This window comes from Protopterus annectens, chromosome 5.part0 (assembly GCF_019279795.1).
Source record: "Protopterus annectens isolate FY-2018-M chromosome 5.part0, PAN1.0, whole genome shotgun sequence".
In the NCBI taxonomy this organism is placed as follows: Eukaryota; Metazoa; Chordata; order Ceratodontiformes; family Protopteridae; genus Protopterus; species Protopterus annectens.
In genome coordinates, this window is record NC_056735.1 from 1459764436 (window position 1) to 1459782643 (window position 18208).

Here is an 18208-nt window from a genome sequence, read left to right on the forward strand (position 1 = left end):
AAGATCTTTATTTGGTAAATCTTTAGAGCAAGGAGTTGATTACAGATTAGAGACCATTCAAACATAACAGTTATCCTACATATGTTGTTGTCAGTGTGTCATGTAATGTTTCACAATTGTGGAACAGTTGTTATGAGTAGTTAAATCTAACAGATATAAACTGCCATAATGATCCTAGCCAAGAATATTTCTGTCATAGTTTCACACAATCACTGTCCTAACTACAGATGAAAAGAAATCAGATGTATTTATAACTGCACTGAGTACTTTACGTCACATGCTAACAGCAGTGAACATTGCATGGTTTAATTTGGTCTTAGCGTATATCAGGCTTACAATTGTACAATAAGTAAAACAAGTTAGACACAACTAAAATAAATCTGTGTCATTGCTTCTGTGCTTTGTATTCTGGTAAAGGACATGAGTTTAGAGGAGACATGCCAGGCTTTGAGACTGTACTGCTACAGTGCTGCATAAATGTACTTCATACTGCTGCAAGGTAAACTACAACACTAGGTCTCGTTCATGTACCTTGAGGTTTGTAAACTTAAATGTAAAGCGTATATAAATATCGGAGGAATCGTATAGTTAGGCACAGGGACAGACTGCAACAAGACTGTATAAATGTTTATAAGAAGTGAAGGATTAATATCAAAAAGAAGCCAGAGTTAAGACAATATTATTTGGCTACAGGAGCAAGGGCAAAAATGTTTGTGTGCCGCTAAGACCTATGTAAAATTGAAGTAAGTTGAATGCTGATCTTAGAAAGATGGTGTAACATTTAATTACTAAACATTAGGCCTTAGATCAATAGACATTTGTTGTAGAAAGTCATCTTGAAACAGATTAGACTGTCTGTGGTCTGAGGTAGAGAGGAAATGGCCATGAGTTAGCAAAACAAAATGTGTGAACCATTAACATCAGAGGACTGAAGAACAGTAATGCAGCCTCTGCAAATAAGGAAGTTAGAGATTCATAGTAAGCATAGACTCTTTAGTCTAACACTGAGAGTTGTGACTCTTATACAAACAGTAATCAGAGAAAAACTGTGAATTACTTGAAAAGTGGTGTTCTTTGGTTATTAACCAACATGGCTTTTGAGGCTTTTGCTGTAACATGCACTATGCACTTGTACTTGACCAATTTTATTTTTATGATTGTATTACTAAAACAACTGTCAACAAACTCAGTATAAGTGTAGTTTATTTGGAGATATATAAGGCAAACCTTATCAACTGATATAAACCGTTGCAATATAGCTGTAGGCCGAAATGAGATAAGTGTCAGATGGAGATTATTTCTTGGAACTTTACTGTTTAGCTTCTACAGCTGTGCTGCAACATGTGCACCAACAATACTAATAATTAAATATTCAGATGAGCTAAGAATTATACATTTTTTTATTTTGCTGTTTATTAATTTATTTTACAGAAAGATGAGCTGGACTCATAAAAGTCCATTTTTGATCTCAGCCTGTTGCAGATAGCCAATACAAAAGCATCAAGATTTAGAAGCAGAGGGGGCAGCTGCCCCAGGCACAGACATATAGGGACTCCAATCAAGATATGCAGAATTAAAAAAAAGGACTATTAAATAGCTCACAAGTTGTCATTAAAAGTGGTTGCATTTGTGATCTTTTTTAATGACGGCTTGCGAATAATCAAATTATTATTTTCTTTCATAAGCAGCAGCAAGTTAGTAAGTTGCTAGATGATACAGTAACCTAATAAACTATTGCTATCTTAAAGTGTTTTGACAGAGTATATAGATGCATTGTGGCATGCGAGTTTAGTGCCCCAGTAAGTTCACAGGTGTGTACTAGGCAATCGATCTGTTAGACAGTTTAAGATCTAGGAAGCCCGAGCAGGGGTATTTAAAGATCCCTATCCAATCATCCAGGGTGATTTTAAAGTGAGTTAATTAGCTACTTTGGTATGAATTACCAGTACACCCCAGGAAAAAGAAAAACATCTACCTTTTCTTACCCTGACTATCACTAAAAATCAGATCCAAGCTGCAATCCCTAAAGCTAAAAACGCTGCTTTGAATGGTGCTAATAATATTCCAAGATGCCTCCTAAATAGCTTGAAACGTGATGTGTCAGGCCCAGTAGAATTTCTGTTCAACCACAGAATCCAGACAGGCTTCATCCCTAGGGAATTGAATACTGCAACAGTCATCACTCAACACAAAGGCTGATCACTAATAGACCCAGCCAACTACAGACTGATAAGTTTGGCTAGTCTTATGTGCAAGGATATGGAAAGAATTATCATGGACCTGACAAACAAAGACATAGGAAATCTTCAAACACTGGACCCCATCCCAGTTGATTTCCATCAAGGGCAGGCCATGCCTACTAAAGCTTGTGAACATGTTTGAGAAAGTCATTAGAGCCATGGACAAGGTCAAAATGGTGCATACTGCCCACCCTGACCTGGCAAAGGAATTTTACATAATACCTCACCTGGGTATTATAGACAAATTCACAAGTTTAGGCATAAATCCCTATGCTATCCAGTGGATAGCCAAATGGTTCACATATAGGACACAGTGAAGTTAAGGTAGAGGAATTGACCTTTACTAAGAGGCCTTCTAATAGTGGTGTCCCTCAGGGCTTGATGCTGAGACTGCCCCTGTTCAGACTACAATTCTCTGATGTCAAAGTAAATGTACAGGGCCTTTGGCTGACCAAATCTGCTGATGACTGCAAGCTGGGTGGAATCATTTAAGACCCCAAAGATGTAGATATCTCCCAGAAAAATTATTTAGATCATTGGAGAGCACTAGTAAATTGGCCATGGAAAATTTACTAAAAATAGTAGAATTTGGATGCGTCTTTGGCTGGGTCCTAATGGAGAATATGATCATATGGTGGTCTGATTTTACAAATGGGGTGGCAACTATTGGTGTAGAGCATAATGGTGCTATATTTGTAAAAAATCAGGTTGAGTAAATTTGAGCAGCTAGCTGAGATAGTACTATCTATTTAACAAACTTATCATTGATGATAACCCTTAACCCGGTATGCAGATTTTTTTTTTTGTGTGGTGAATGCCTGTGCATCATAGGTAGTTGTAATCCCCCCGACTGAGTGCACTAACTTCAACAGATAAAGACTTTAATTTGTTTAGGTAGGTCTCATGGGCTGTGGAATGCTTGGAAGGGGTTCAGTAGTTATCAACAATAAAATAGTTTGACTTGTCTGTAGATACCATGATATGCAAGAATTTTGTTCATTATCGTGCTGAATTTGTCATGAGGAGATGAGGTTTTGAATAAATATTGATTATATCCTCACTGGATACACACCTGTCTTCTCCCAGTGGTTTAAACTATTGATAGGCATGAAACCCAGGCAAAGAAAGCATATTGTCATCACGCTGGAAATGAATTTCTGAAGTTGTACAGGTGTGTACATTTTCAAGCATGAAGACGGCCCTCACAGGTTGGAATCTCCTTATTTATACTTTTGTCATTGAGCAGTGCTACACTAACTTGTGCCTAAGTATAATTTGTTAGACTGATTGAAGTGGGATAATGACTCAGCCTAAAACAGACACTTTAGGGAAGAATTTCTTAACAGACCATGCCTTGCAAACAGGATGGACAGTCAGCCGTTTCCTTCCAAGCTGACAGATATTGGACCTGCTAGTATAACACAGATTGCTAAGCCAGTTGCTAATGTCAATTATTTTTCCTTGTATTGTGGCATCATTTATGGTGATGGTAAAATGCTGCCCTAGACTAGCTGCTTCCCAGCCTCAGACACATATATTGAGAGCCCAGTCATGTCTGTCTTCATATCTGCTAATATGGAATGTCTAAGATCATTTACTCCCATAACCACAGTGGCCATGGCATATGTATGCTTGAGGCAAAGGGGTCTGAGTGGGTGGTGACATCATGCATTCTAACACTGTGAGACAGCTTATCATCAGTCCATGCTCATCTTGCTGAATATGTATCGGGAAGTCTGATTACAAAGTCACCTATGGCTAGAATGTTATCATGTGAAAAAGAAAGCTTTGTCAGCTTACAGTACACAGGCAAACTTCTAGAGTATCCTTTTCATTGATGATGCACAATGTACTTTCCCCCTCACATTCTTAATATATGTGGACCTTTGTTTAATAAAAAGCTCCATGATTTTTTAATAAGCCATGGGCCACATAAATCTACTGAATTCCTTGGGGACTAACCCATAAGTCTACTGCGGGGAGAACTCCACAGACATTACATTACTGGATGCACAATGTTATGTCACTTAAAGGGTTTGAGTGTATCTCCATTCTAATCCTAGACTGATGTCATGAGGGACAAAGGCCAACAGATATCCGTGTATGAAAATGTATCCTATTATGAAAGGGTTGAAGAAAACTTGAGAAATAATGTATTTTATATAATGACAGCAACAAGCAACACACCAAAGTAGATATCATATGTCAGGATACAAGGGCACAACCATTTTAAAACTCTCTAAAAAAGTCTGACAATTTACAACCTGTCGTTACATTGCAATTGCTTTTAGACTGGGTAGGAGGCACTAAACGGGTACATTGCCTGGGATGCCAAATTCTCTTATTACAGTTCTACAGTGACATGTTAACTAAAGATAAACAAGACATTAAACATAAATACAGTAATCATAGTTAGTTATGCTAACCTTATAGGATTATGTATCATCAGAATAGTCATGTAACAGAAGGAAACTTTTGATTATATTGTGTAGTAACCAAGAAACACTGTTACTGAGCTTCTGAGGATCAGCAGAGGTCTAGTTGTGAGGAAAATAGTTTAGGAAATGTGTTTCATGTGTGAAGAGTGGGATCCAATTCCATATTTTCAGTCTGAACCTAGAGATTGCATGACTGGTGAAAGTAAGGAATGTCAAGGGTGTATTGTATGTGAATAAAGTTGAAAAGGACCAGACCTACGCTATTTAGGCTTTAAGGTGAAAAGTATTATAAAAGGAAGGACAGTGGTTTACATGTTTCAGTTTATAAACAAGGGCAGCAGTTAAAAGTTTGACTTGCAAGGAAATAGACAAGTAATATGACTTTTAATTATGTATTTGTAAACCTAGAATAACATAAAAAAGATCAATAAATGTCTGAATGTTGTGGATATTTGGTTTAATCCTGGCAGTCTGTTGTTACATTTCATAAAAAAAAAAAAAATAGAACTTGCACTATAAATTGGGTGACAATGATCTATGTGAAGACATTGCTGAAATGAACTAGAGTATGCTTAAATTCCATTGTGAAACTGCTATTGTACAAAATAAGATATTTGTCTGCATTTAGAAGTATATTGTTTTGAAAACCAGTGCACTGTTAATTCTACTTTTACTGCCTATAATAGAAAGAATACAAAGGCTCTCAGTTCAGAGCTAGAGGGAAGAAAATAAACAATTTATTTAGAGAAGTGAAATTATATGGCTCCCTATTTAGCTGCTGCAGACGCAGGTTGTCGAATGCGTCTTTGTCGAACTGAAAAGCGCGAAAAGGCAAAATAGCGAAGTGGCTCTTCAGCAAATTCTTCCCTGGGAAAGAATTTGTTTGGCCACTTTCGCTACTTTGCCTTTTCGGTACTGTAGTGCGATCTCGGAGTTGGTATATTTAAGTAGGGGGGGTGTTTTGTTTTTTTGTTTCAGAACAGCGTTTTTTTCCAAGGGAAGAAAATCGCTGTTCTGAGATTTCGACGTTGTAAAATTTCGCTTACATGGGGTCGATTATGTGTCGTTCGCTCTTCTGAGCATGTGATATCATATTATACACCCAATTTATACAGGTTCGACCTTGAACATTTTTGCAATTATGAAAGAGCTAAATTAATATTCTGTCAGTTGCAGGAAGTTCTCATGAGATATGAAATTTACTAGTTTATTTCCATTTGATATATGGAAGCTTCAAAATCACCCTTAGGTTTTTAGGGCTACAGTCTTGCATAATGATAGAGCATAGGTTCGTAGGTTAATAGGTAAGAACTAGGCTACCTGCCCTTGCAGGACATTTTAAGGCTAAGTAGTTTCTCTTTTTGTGCTCAATTTAATCTATCCCATTTGGTTATAAATTGGTCTTATCCATTCCATGGTGGATAATTATATATTACTCCAAATGAGAATAACTGGGATCATACCATAGATAATTTGAGGGGTCTCGTGCATGGAATAAAGCATTTAGGAACTGCATCTGTTCATTAGAAGTACAGGGGCTATCCTCTGGTAAATGTCCTGTTTCCCATTCATAGATCCAAGCTGTACTTGAATGTGGACAGGGATGAATTTTGTTTTATGTGGATGTGGAGTCTGTTCCAGAGCAGCAGTATCCTCTGCAAGATATAACTGTCCCACCAAACTGTTATATTGATGTAACAGAAAGGTTTAGATCCCTAAACCGGGTATTTATGATGCCATTTGACTCACTGATGTGCAGTAAATCCATCCAAACACAGGCTACCTCTTAGCAGTCTGTAGGATACCAAATATAGTGACAGGGCTTTGAGTTAGTCCATGTAGGACATGTTTTTAGGCCTTGTATCCTTTTAATAAGGTATCTCTCTGGGCATTCCAGTTGTTGCATGTGTCTGGACAGATGCATGCCAAAGGGGGTATTGTATTCAATGTTGTTGTAGTTGTCGTGTCTTTCGTCTTTTCCCTGTTAGGGGTTGCTACAGCGGAACTCCAGTCCGCTAATGATTGGCAGTAGATTTTTATGTACTGAGTTGCCAGCTCTGATGCACAACCTTCACCGAAGGTACGCCCATTCACGCATGTCTCCACATAGAAGACGCTTTAGCTGAGAATTGAACAGGACAACGTCTTACTGTGAGGCGACAATGCTATTGCAGCACCACCACCTGACTGGCCAAATGAGGGCTGATTAAAGGGGGACAATGACATCACTAGATCTACACACAATCCCTTTGTTTATAAGCTGTGCAATATAGAAGGACTTTCTTACAACAATGGACACGTTGTTAAAAGTTAGGTGACTGTCCACATAGGTTCCCAAAAAAACAGGGTCAGCTGTTAGGGGCGTATTCTCAGAATGGTAGTTCCCTTGGGTAGATGACTTCCCAAAGAATACAATAATGCATTCTGTGGCATTTAGGTTCAGTCCATGATTTTGGCACCAGTTATTTATTTGGGACAAACCTTTCTGCAGGATGTCTAAGTCATCTGAGAATTCACATTCGCTGGACTACCCAGTCAAGTCTCTGTTAGTAGGCTAGTTGGGAAACCTAATATTTAGCATGCATCCAGTCACTATCCTAATCATCTTTTGGATGCTGCCTCCTATGGAGAGTTATATCAGGCACATAGTAACACTAGTAGAAATTTGAGTTTAAAATGGTAAAACAAGATGGGAACTCCATCTTTTTTTCAAAAAGGTTATAATGAAATTCAGTTTCATTCTTGTGTTGTGAAGTGTAAAGCTAAAGGAACACAGGAATTAGTATGCAGGTCACCTCTTTTATTTAAGAAAGTTGTTGGAGATGATGTTGCAGATGAAAAACAGTTAATTCATTTCACAACAATGTACTCTTGACTTCTTAGACAAACTAAAGTTGGTCTTATAGCACTGGTCAGTCATTATACAAAATTCTTCCCTGAAATTAATTATTCCCACAAAGCAGATGTTTCCATGTAGGAGAGAAAAATCTAAATGACATGTTAATTGCCAGTATATATTCCTTGAGTTAACTATCTATAATGACAAGATCCACTAAACACAGAGACAGAATGGCTGAAAGAACAGACTTGTATATACCAAGTTCGAGGTGGCCATTTCCCAGAGTTATGGCAGTCTCAGAGTTGGTATATGTAAGTTCAGGGGCTTGCTCTGTACAAAATTACAGAATAACAGTCATGAAGAATCTTGTTGTTTTAATTTCTAATACATCTGATTTTAAAGAAAATGTAGTTACAGTGGGGAATAAGGCATATTATTTGATTTGGTCACTATGTAAAACCTTTTTCATTCAGAGACACAGCAGTGACAACAAAATTATTGAAGTCAGTTGTATACCCTACCCTAGAATATAACTCAATATTCTGTTTTCATTTATTTGTTTGTTTATTTGTTTGTGTGGAGAGCTCATCCATCTCCACACAGTCCAGAATGATAAATTGGTATATATCTTATTGTGTGTACTCATATACATGTGTATTGAACAATTGTTATTATTGTTTGCTTATGTCATTTTGGTTCTTCAGATTGGAAAATTAAAATATAATAAAAAGACTTCTAAAAAAAGAAAAAAAAAAGCAAAATATCTGGGATGTTCTAATAAGTGTTTGGATAAGATGTTCCTCTGGCATTTACTTCTGATGTCAGAAGCATGACCTGAAATCCTTTTCAGGAGTCTTACCCACATTAAATGTAGGGCAGTCATTATACATGGCCTTCTGTGCAACTTTTTCAGTATTATAGTTACCACCTGCTGAAGATTTCACCATCTTTTTCAGATCGGGGCACTCAAATGAGTTGCACTCCATCAAGTATTGACAAAGTGTAGTAAGGTAGCCCACAGATTTTAGTGCTCATGTCATCCTGGTGTTCCTTATTTTTCTTTCCCACATAGCTACGTATGCTTCTGTTCTTTTTATATACAAAAGTAGGGTGATCCCCTAAAACCCTTACAAGCTGCTGATTGTCAGTGAGGATGGCCCAGTCCTCCTTAATAATGGCTTTAATTGTATTGAAATCCCAGGTGTAAGTTAGAATGCAGCTGTCCTTACTTTTCTCTTCTTTTGGGTTAGGGTGCCCGTGTTGTATAATTCTACCAAAAGGCCTATTCCACATAGGGTCATTGTTAGTTTTAGAATTTCTCATGGGATCCAGGATTATATGCATCATGTTTGATTCATACCCTCTGGTTAAGAAGTAATTTATAAGATCATTCATATTTTTGAGAAAAGGGGACAAATCTATTGGAATACGTACTAATCTGTAGCCTTTTGATTTTTATTCCATTCTGTTTAGTTTTTACTGGATGTATACTGTCCCTGTGAAGTAAGTAGCTCACTCTGGTTGGTTCCTGCATAAGTTGATATATAATTTTCCTCTGTGTTTATCACTACTGGCAGTCATGTCAAGGAACAGCACTGGCCCTGAGCTGAAGAAAGTGGTAAATTTCAGGAAGGAGGCGGAGTTATTGATGTAATGGATAAACTCAGTGAGTTTTTAGATTTCTCACCTTGCCAGACTATAAATATATCATCAAGAAAGTAAAGGTAGCTGGTCATAAAACTCCGGTATTCACTTTGCAGTGCAAATTTCTCCTTCCACTTGCCTAAAGCTGCATTGGCCAGGCTAGGGGCCATAGCTGCACCCATCACTATCCCCCTCATCTGTTTGTAAGCTTGGCCATTGAAACTGAAAAAATTGTAAATCAACACCAAGTTTATTAGCTTTCTCAAGCATTCAGTTTGCCCATTTGTAGCATTGTTATTTCTGCTTTAAGCCTCTGTAGCTGCTTCAATACAGTACATGTGTGGTAACACAGTGTGTAGGGCTACAACATCAATAGTTCCCGAAATGCTTTGTTCATTCACATACACTTTTATTTTTCTTAAAAAATCAAGTGAATCTAAAATAAAAGATTTGTTATTTTCAGCAAGAAGCTGAAGAATAAAATCTAAGTATATGGCAGTTGCCTCTGATATGGAATCAGCACTTGCAATAACAGGTCTGTAAGGTGGATCCTCCCTATTCCTATGGAGTTTGGGAATCCTGAAAAAAGGTAACTTAGGGTGAGGAGTGTTCAAATACTCAAAAATGTTTCAACTAATATGTTCTTCATTAAGCATTGTAGTTAGCTTATCTTTCGTTCTATATATGCAGTTTTAACCTCCTCAAAGGAAATGTTTAGAACAAAACTCAGGTGTGTTCAGCATGTTCTCTACTTTTATTATATAACTGTCAGTAACTATATGCCCCCACCCTTTTCAGCCTTCATAACACATCTAGTTCTATTATTAATCAAATTCTTAAGTGCTAATATGTCATCCTTTGGAATATTATAAAACTTATGTTTTGATGTTTTTTTGAGAGCCTTTCTTATGTTGTGCTCGTATTTTTTTCTCGAAGGCTGCAAGTGTGGGATGCAGTGGGGAACAAAAACTACTGGGTCTTTTAATTTTTTTTTATGGTTTTTATCTTCCTCCATGTTATTTTTCATGTTAACTGTGCACTTGCTGTTGTTTAACATAAGATCATCTGCCATTTTGTTTAAAAGAGTTGTAATTAATGATACTCACGTTTGAACTCAGACTGTGTTTAGGGTTAAAAAAAATGCATTAAAATTCATTTGTTAGAAAAACCTTTCATCCTGAGTGATAAAGTTAGTTAGAGTCCCCTTACAAATGCCTTTAGAGACCCACTGCAGCTTGCCGACAATGTTCCCAGGCTTCTGATGTACTGGGCCTGCTCCAGCATTGAAGAAGGACTTAGTGCAACTCTGTAAACCTAATATCCATAATATGTGTGATTGTTATGATGCCATCTAGAGAGTTTTCTCACTATGCTACATTCACAGTCTTTCTAGAAGGAATACTAGTATAATTTTGAACAGCAAAAGACTGGCAGCTATTAACTGAAATTTATTCAGTTATATAAAAGACTGCCACTGGAGATGCACAAGCTAGTACATATCTTTGTGCCGGTCCCAAGGCCAGATAAATCGGGAGAGTTACATCAGGAAGGGCATCTGGTGTAAAACTTTTGCCAAATGACAAATGTGGATGAAAGGTTGGACACTAAGGAGAGAGAAAAGGACATGTAGTGATTGGCTTGACAGAGGGACCAAGCTGGGATAGATGTGCAGCAGGTAAGGGTGATAAAGGATAATGAGGGAAACGTACTCAGAAGTGAGGAGAGTGTGTTGAGCAGATTGAAAGAGTACTTTGTGGGGCTGATGAATGAAGAGAATGAGAGAGTGAGAAGGTTGGATCATGTGGGAATAGTGAATCAGGAAGCGCAATGGACTAGCAAGGAGGAAGTAAGGACAGCTATGAAGAATGGAAAGACTATTGGTCCAGATGACATACCTGTGGAAGCATAGAGGTGTTTATGAGAGATGGCAGTGGAGTTTTTAACCAGATTGTTAAATTAAATCTTGGAAAGTGAGAGGATGCCTGAGGAGTGGAGGAGAAGTGTTTTGGTACCAATTTTTAAGAATAAGGGTGATATGCAGAGCTGTAGTAACTACAGATGGATAAAATTGATCAGTCACAGCATGAAGTTGTGGGAAGGACTAGTGGAAGCTAGGTTAAGAAGGGAGTTGATGATTAGTGAGCAGCAGTATGGTTTCATGCCAGGAGAGAGCACTACAGATGCAATGTTTGCTCTAAGAGTGTTGATAGAGAAGTATAGAGAAGGTCAGAAGGATTTGCATTGTGTCTTTGTGGACTTAGAGAAAGCATATGACAGGAGAGAGGAGTTGTGGTATTGTATGAGGAAGTCAGGAGTGGCAGAGCAGTATGTAAGAATGGTACAGGATATGCACGAGGGCAGTGTGACAGTGGTGAGGTCTGCTGTAGGAGTAACTGATGCATTTAAGGTGGAGGTGGAATTACAAGGAGCAGCTCTGAACCCTTTCTTATTTACAATGGTGATGGATACGTTGAGAGACGAGAACAGTCAGGAGTCGCCGTGGACTATGGTGTTTGCGAATGACATTGTAATCTCTAGTGAGAGTAGGGAACAGGTTGAGAAGACCGTGGAGAGGTGGAGACATGCTCTAGAGAGGAGAGGAATGAAGGTCAGCAGGACTAAGACAGACCATATGTGTGTAAATGAGAGGGGAGGATAGCGGAATGTTGGGGATACAGGGAGTAGAGCTGGCGAAGGTGGATAAGTTTAAGTACTTGGGATCACCAGTACAGAGTAATGGTGATTGTGGAAGAGAGGTGAAGAAGAGAGTACAGGCAGGGTGGAGTGGGTGGAGAAGGGTGTCAGGAGTGATATGTGACAGACGGTTACCAGTAAGAGTGAAAGGGAAGGTCTACAAGATTGTAGTGAGATCAGCTATGTTATATGGGTTGGAGACAGTGGTACTGATAAAAGTGGCAGGAGTCAGAGCTGGAGGTGGCAGAGCTAAAATGTTAAGATTTGCATTGGGTGTGACAAGGATGGACAGGCTTGGGAATCAGTATATTAGAGGGTCAGCTCAGGTTGGAAGGTTTGGAGACAAAGCCAGAGGGCTGAGATTGTGTTGGCTTGGACATGGACATGTGCGGAGGAGAGATGTTGGGTATATTGGGAAAAGAATGCTAAGGGTGGAGCTGCCAGGTAAGAGGAAAAGAGGAAGGCCTACGATAAGGTTTATGGATGTGATGAGAGAGGACATGCAGGTGGCTGATGTGACAGAGCAAGATGCAGAGGAAAAGAAGAAATGGAAACAGATGATCCACTGTGGCAACCCCTAATGGGAACAGCCGAAAGAAGAAGAAGAGGAAGATAAAAGCCTGCAGTTGAAGATTTTGGCTACATTTTATTATTCTGACAAAACTGAGTATCAGCTCATTCACTATCATCTTACAGAGGACTTAACTGTTCTTTACTACTTTAATGTCTGCAAAGTGCCACCCTATATCAAGGTTTAATTCATGATGTGTGAAACACCACTTTATTTATAGGTTTACAGGTTCATAGGTACTTATTAGGCAGTGATCTGTAAGGTTCTTCAGGAGTCAAGGTGTCAAGCTAGAGAATCGCTTGCAGTTTCCCAAATACTTATTCATATTGCACATGAACAGAGTAAGAGACTTACTTTGCTTTACTTGGAGATCTACATTTCAGAGATTGCAGATAGATAGTAGGTTTTAAAAGATGGAGTTGGTAGACGGTCTGTAAGAGAGGCTGAGATCGCCCCTCCATAGCCTCTAAAACCTCAAAAAAGAGGGACAGGGTCTTGAGATCTTTTTTTTTTAAACACATTTATTGAATTATCACTTGTGACAAGACACATTTACATTTATGTAAAAGTAATCAAACTGTATTAACAAGTTAAAATTAACAAACATTATGCTTCATATATATTGCTATATATCATATAACCTAAGCAACATTACATAAATTATTCAATTCCTGCCCCTTTTTTTAAACAAGAAATATCTTTACTAAATCATCACTTATGACATAAGAAATCATACATTTATATAAATGAAAACAAACCACACCGACACAATCCTATTTGCAAGCAGTTTACATCACAAACCATACTGACACACTTACAGTTGCAAACATTATAGACCTCTGATTTTCTTAGTGAGAAAACACTATGGTCATTGGAGCTGTGTCAAATGTTTTCACAGGTATATACCAAAGGGGGCATTATACGCAATAATCGGACTACTGCGTGCAGAATACAGAAGATACAGAATCATGCCGAATAGAGAAGAGTGATCACCTCCCTAGGTTTGGAAACCACACCATTATTAATAACCTGCTCAGTGAAAAAGAGCTTCCTTACAACAGGGGATACATGGTTATCAAATGACAGCTCTTTGTCCACATTGGTTCTTAGGTTCATAGTACTAAACTAATCCCTTACTACTGTGTCAGTTTTCAAGTGTGTGTTGCCAATGTGATAGTTGCAGGGAATGTCATACTTGTTGAAGGATACAGTTACAATTTTTTTGGCATTTAGTGTTGGGCCATTGTTTTGACAGCAGCTATTTGTTTGGAAAAGGCCTTCCTGAAGAATCTTGGTATCATCTGGACAATTTATGATACCACCATATTTACAGTCATCTTCAAAACTGGTCAGCCACAAGCCCTTAATGTAAATTTTGACCTCTATGAAGTAGATACCAAAGAGGAGTGGCCCAATGATGGAACCCTGAGGTACAACACTAGTGACAGGTCTTTTGGAAGAAGCAGATCCAATCACCTGAATTCTGTTTGTGAGCCAGTTTGCTATCCAGTGAATTACATAGGAATTTACGTTTAGCTGGATGAATTTAACTATGCTTGAGTGAGGAATGGCGCTGAACACCTTTATAAGGTCTAGATACACTGTGTGTACAGATTTTCCCTCATCCAATGCTTTGCTAACCTTTTTGAAGATGTTGACCAGATTAAGTAGGCAGGATCTGCCCTTGACAAAGCCAAGTTGGTTTGAATAAAGATGAGATTTTAGAGGCTGTCTATGTCTGTATTTAATATTTCTATAGTGACCCTTTCCATGGCTTTAGATATGAGACTTGACAGGCTTACATGTCTGCCTGAGTTAGTTGACACCACACCTTTGGGCAGGGGAATTATTATTGCAGTCCTCCACTCATTTTATTTTATTTATTTATTTATTTTACATTTGTTGACTGTAATAGTCCGACTGGATACATGTCCATTTTCAGCAGAGGCCTTGGGAAAAAAGCTCCAAAGATAATTACAACAGCAGACATGACAAAAATACCCATTTAGCAAAGTTTACAGACTCAGTTGTCATTTGAGTTATGCATTCTAACAAATTTATGGTGTAGCACACTTAAGACAATAGTATTAGTACACAAGTATTTCCAAAATTAGTCAGGGTTGGTGCAGGAACATTGTTAATACGATTTAAAATACTGCTTGAGACTTTTCTTAAATTGTGTGAGGGAGGTCATTAGATTGATGTCAGCAGGCAGTGAGTTCCAAGTTTTACTGACAGAACTGGCAAACAGAGAGTCTCCATCAAAGTTTTTGGATTTAACAGTTTGGACTACCAATCTATTAGATGAGCAAAGTGGTCTGAGGTTACAGTGGGGGTAGATAATATTTTTAAGAGGAGGTGTATTATCTGGCTGGTTAAGTACTTTATGAGCAATTATAAGTTGGTTGTACTGTAATAGGCTGAGTAGCTCTAGCCAACCAAGATAGTTTAGGTTTCTACAATGATGCGTTCTATAAGGCATACCAGTGGCAAATCTAGCTATGTGGTTATAACAGGAAGCGAGTTTATTAAGATCACTTTTGTTTAAGCTGGTAAGTATAGGGGAGGCATAGAAAAGGATAGAGAGTAAGTGAGAGCGGGCTATAGCAATTCTAGCAGATGGGGTAAGGAATAATGTTCCAAGTTTTTTGTTAATGGTTTTGATAATTTGGTTTACATACTTATCAAATTTAAGATTGTTGTCAACCAAAAGACCTAGAAGTTTTGTGCAGTCGTCAGGGGAGATTATGGTACCATTATTAGAATTAATGGTGAAAGGGTAGTACAGAGGACCTTTGAGTGGGAGAGAAGAGTAGCAGCTTTGTCTTGTTTGGGTTTAAGATTAGACGCCATTCAGAAAGCCAGTTTTCAACTATGTTAAATGTATCTTGGGTTAGAGTCTGCAGTACTGGTTGGGAGGTGGCAGAGCATATCAAAGTTGAGTCATCTGCGTATTGAATACAATTAGCTTTTGGGATGGCTGTATGGAGGTCATTAATGAAAATAGAGAACAAAAGAGGACCCAGACTGGATCCCTGGGGAACTCCAAGGGTGTTGGAAAGGAGGTTGGATAGTTTGTTCTGCCACAGGATGGCTTGTTGTCTGTCGCAGAGATATGATTGGAACCACTGGAGAGAATGATTGTCTAAGGAAATTGCTGTCAAAGTGGAAATAAGTAGTTGGTGGTTAACCATATCAGAAACCTTTGGTAGATCCAGGAAAAGGGCAGAGGATAGTTTGTTAATGTTTCTGTTATAGTTAATAGCATCAGAGAAGGTAAGAAGGGCTGAGGTGGTACTATGGTGTGGTCTAAAGCCATGCTAAGATTTAGCCATTAGGTGGTTCTAGATTAGATAGTGCAGAAGCTGCTTATGGATGCACTTTTCCATAATTTTAGTCAGTGGTGATAAGATAGCTGTAGGTCTATAATTGGAGAGTTCGGTGGAGCTACCTCCTTTATGGAGTGGTATGACATGAGAAGTTTTCCAGATGGAGGTTCATAGGTTCATAGGTAGGTACTAGGCTATTAGCAAATACAACGTAGAAAGCTGAAGGAAACTCCAAAAGACACAAAACACGTTGGATAAAAGGCAGACTTTATAGTAAAATGCAAAGCTTTTGGGTAGAACCCTTACTCAATACTGAATACAAACAAATAAAGAGCAACACTTGCTTATATAGAAGCCCAAAGTCACATGACAGCAGCCAAAATCATGTGACAAGCAGTAAAAAGTTAAAGTCACATACATAATTAAAAAGCATATAAAATACATATAGATTAGTATACAAAAAATATATACAAAAATATACAAAAATATAGATAATTATAACTCATGCAAAATTATAACTTAGTACGCTGCAACCTGGTGAGAAGAGGTTTGATGCTAACAGTATTATTAAGACCAGGAGGATGGTCAGCTCCCAGTCGAATAATCCATTGGTATTCCTTAATTTCAAGGTGATTATTAATGTCCCCACCTCTTACTGAAGGTACAACAAGATCTATAACTCTAAACCTAAAAATATGTGCATGTCCCTGGGAATGTATATGTTTAAATAAAGCATTATTGGCATACTGTCTCCTGATTTCAGATTTATGCTCAATGATTCTATCCTTGAACCTACGCGTTGTTTTACCAACATAAAAGGAGCAACACATGACGCAAGTAGCCATGTATACCACATTAATAGAATTACATGAGGCTCTAAGGGTAAACTTATAGGTGAAATGAGTAGTCGGATGAACATATTTAACTGAGTCCATCACATTAACTAAATCTGAACAACAAGAACAATTATGACATTTAAATGTACCTTGACGAAATGTAATAGACAAAAGCCTAGCAAAGTCAGGTGTAACAGAAGGACGAAAATCCTTATAGCATAACATGCTTTTAAGGTTTCTCATATTCCTATAAGAAAAGTATGGTTTGGTGCCCAATATTCTAGAAATGTCAGGTGATGCCAAAAGTACAGGCCAATACTTATATATAACCTGCCTAAGATAAACAATCTTGTTGGCAAAGGAAGTAACATATCTAATCCTGTTACATACACTAACCGTATGAAGTGTCTCAGACTCAGGTCTAATTTCATGATCGTGTGCACTCCTAAAGTACGGAGAATAGAGGGTATGTCTATTGCGTATAACATAATCTCTTAAATCCACCAAAATACTGTTTTCATAGCCACATCTAAGAAATTCCTGATACATTTCAGACATTTGCACCATGAATAGTTCATTATCAGTGTTAAGCCTACTGACTCTCACAAACTGTGCTTTAGCTACACCCCGAAAAACATGCGGGGCGTGCATACTGTCAAAATGTATATATCTAGCAATGTGTGTTTCTTTTTTATAAATAGTAGTATTGATCTGCCCATCTCTCAAAAAAACTTAACATCAAGAAATGAGGTATATTAATGTATACAGTTGACTTAAAGGTAAGAAAGGTAGTAGATGAATTCAAGTGAGATATAAACTGTTCCAAACTAGTACTGGAGCCTCTCCAAATCAGGAAACAATCATCAGCAAAACGTTGGTGAAATACAATATGTGTATTCAAAAAATTATTCCCATCATGTATATATTGCAATTCCCATTGGTAAAACACCAAGTTGGCGTATGTGTTGGCTATGGGAGTACCCATTGCCACACCATTAAGTTGTAAGTATGCCTGTTGGTTAAACATGAACACATTATTATTAAGGACCAAGTCCAAGAGAAAACAGATATTCTGAACATACCCAGTTGTTACAGATTCTTTGCCCGTTAGGAATTCTCTAATGGACTCAATACCATATGAATTCAGGATGACAGTAAACAGCGACACAATATCCATAGTTACAAAGGCTAGGGCTTGTAGACTGGTCAGATATTAGGTATGGGCCAAGGGGGATGTGTGTGTGTGTGTGGGGGGGTCTATAGTTAGCTATGCTGTGATACTGGTTTTGTTAATGGTAAGTTGGATATGGAGGAGCTCTAGGTCATTTTACTGCTTAATAACTCTGGAGGTGAAATTTTGTTTTCCGAATATAGAGCCCATACCACCTTTTGTGCCTTCATCTAGTGTGGTGGGTTTAAATGTGTGGTAGGCATGGAAATCTAGCACTGATGTTCTTGTACTAGGTCTCCATGACAATGAGTATATAGATGCATTCTAGGGTCAGGAGTGCCTGTAGGGGGAGTATTTTATTGTTAAGGCTCCTAGTGTTGAGCAGCAGTACCTTTATGTTATGTGAATTTTGTTTTGTTTTGTTATGCTGGAAGATTTTGAAGAGT

General features: G+C 38.0%; 1 protein-coding gene across 9 annotated transcripts in view; it reads left to right on the top strand.

The window, feature by feature from the left end:
• P2RY6 (pyrimidinergic receptor P2Y6) overlaps window positions 1–18208 on the top strand; it is a 576187-nt gene that overhangs the window by 134870 nt on the left and 423109 nt on the right. The gene's annotated exons all lie outside the window — the stretch shown is intronic.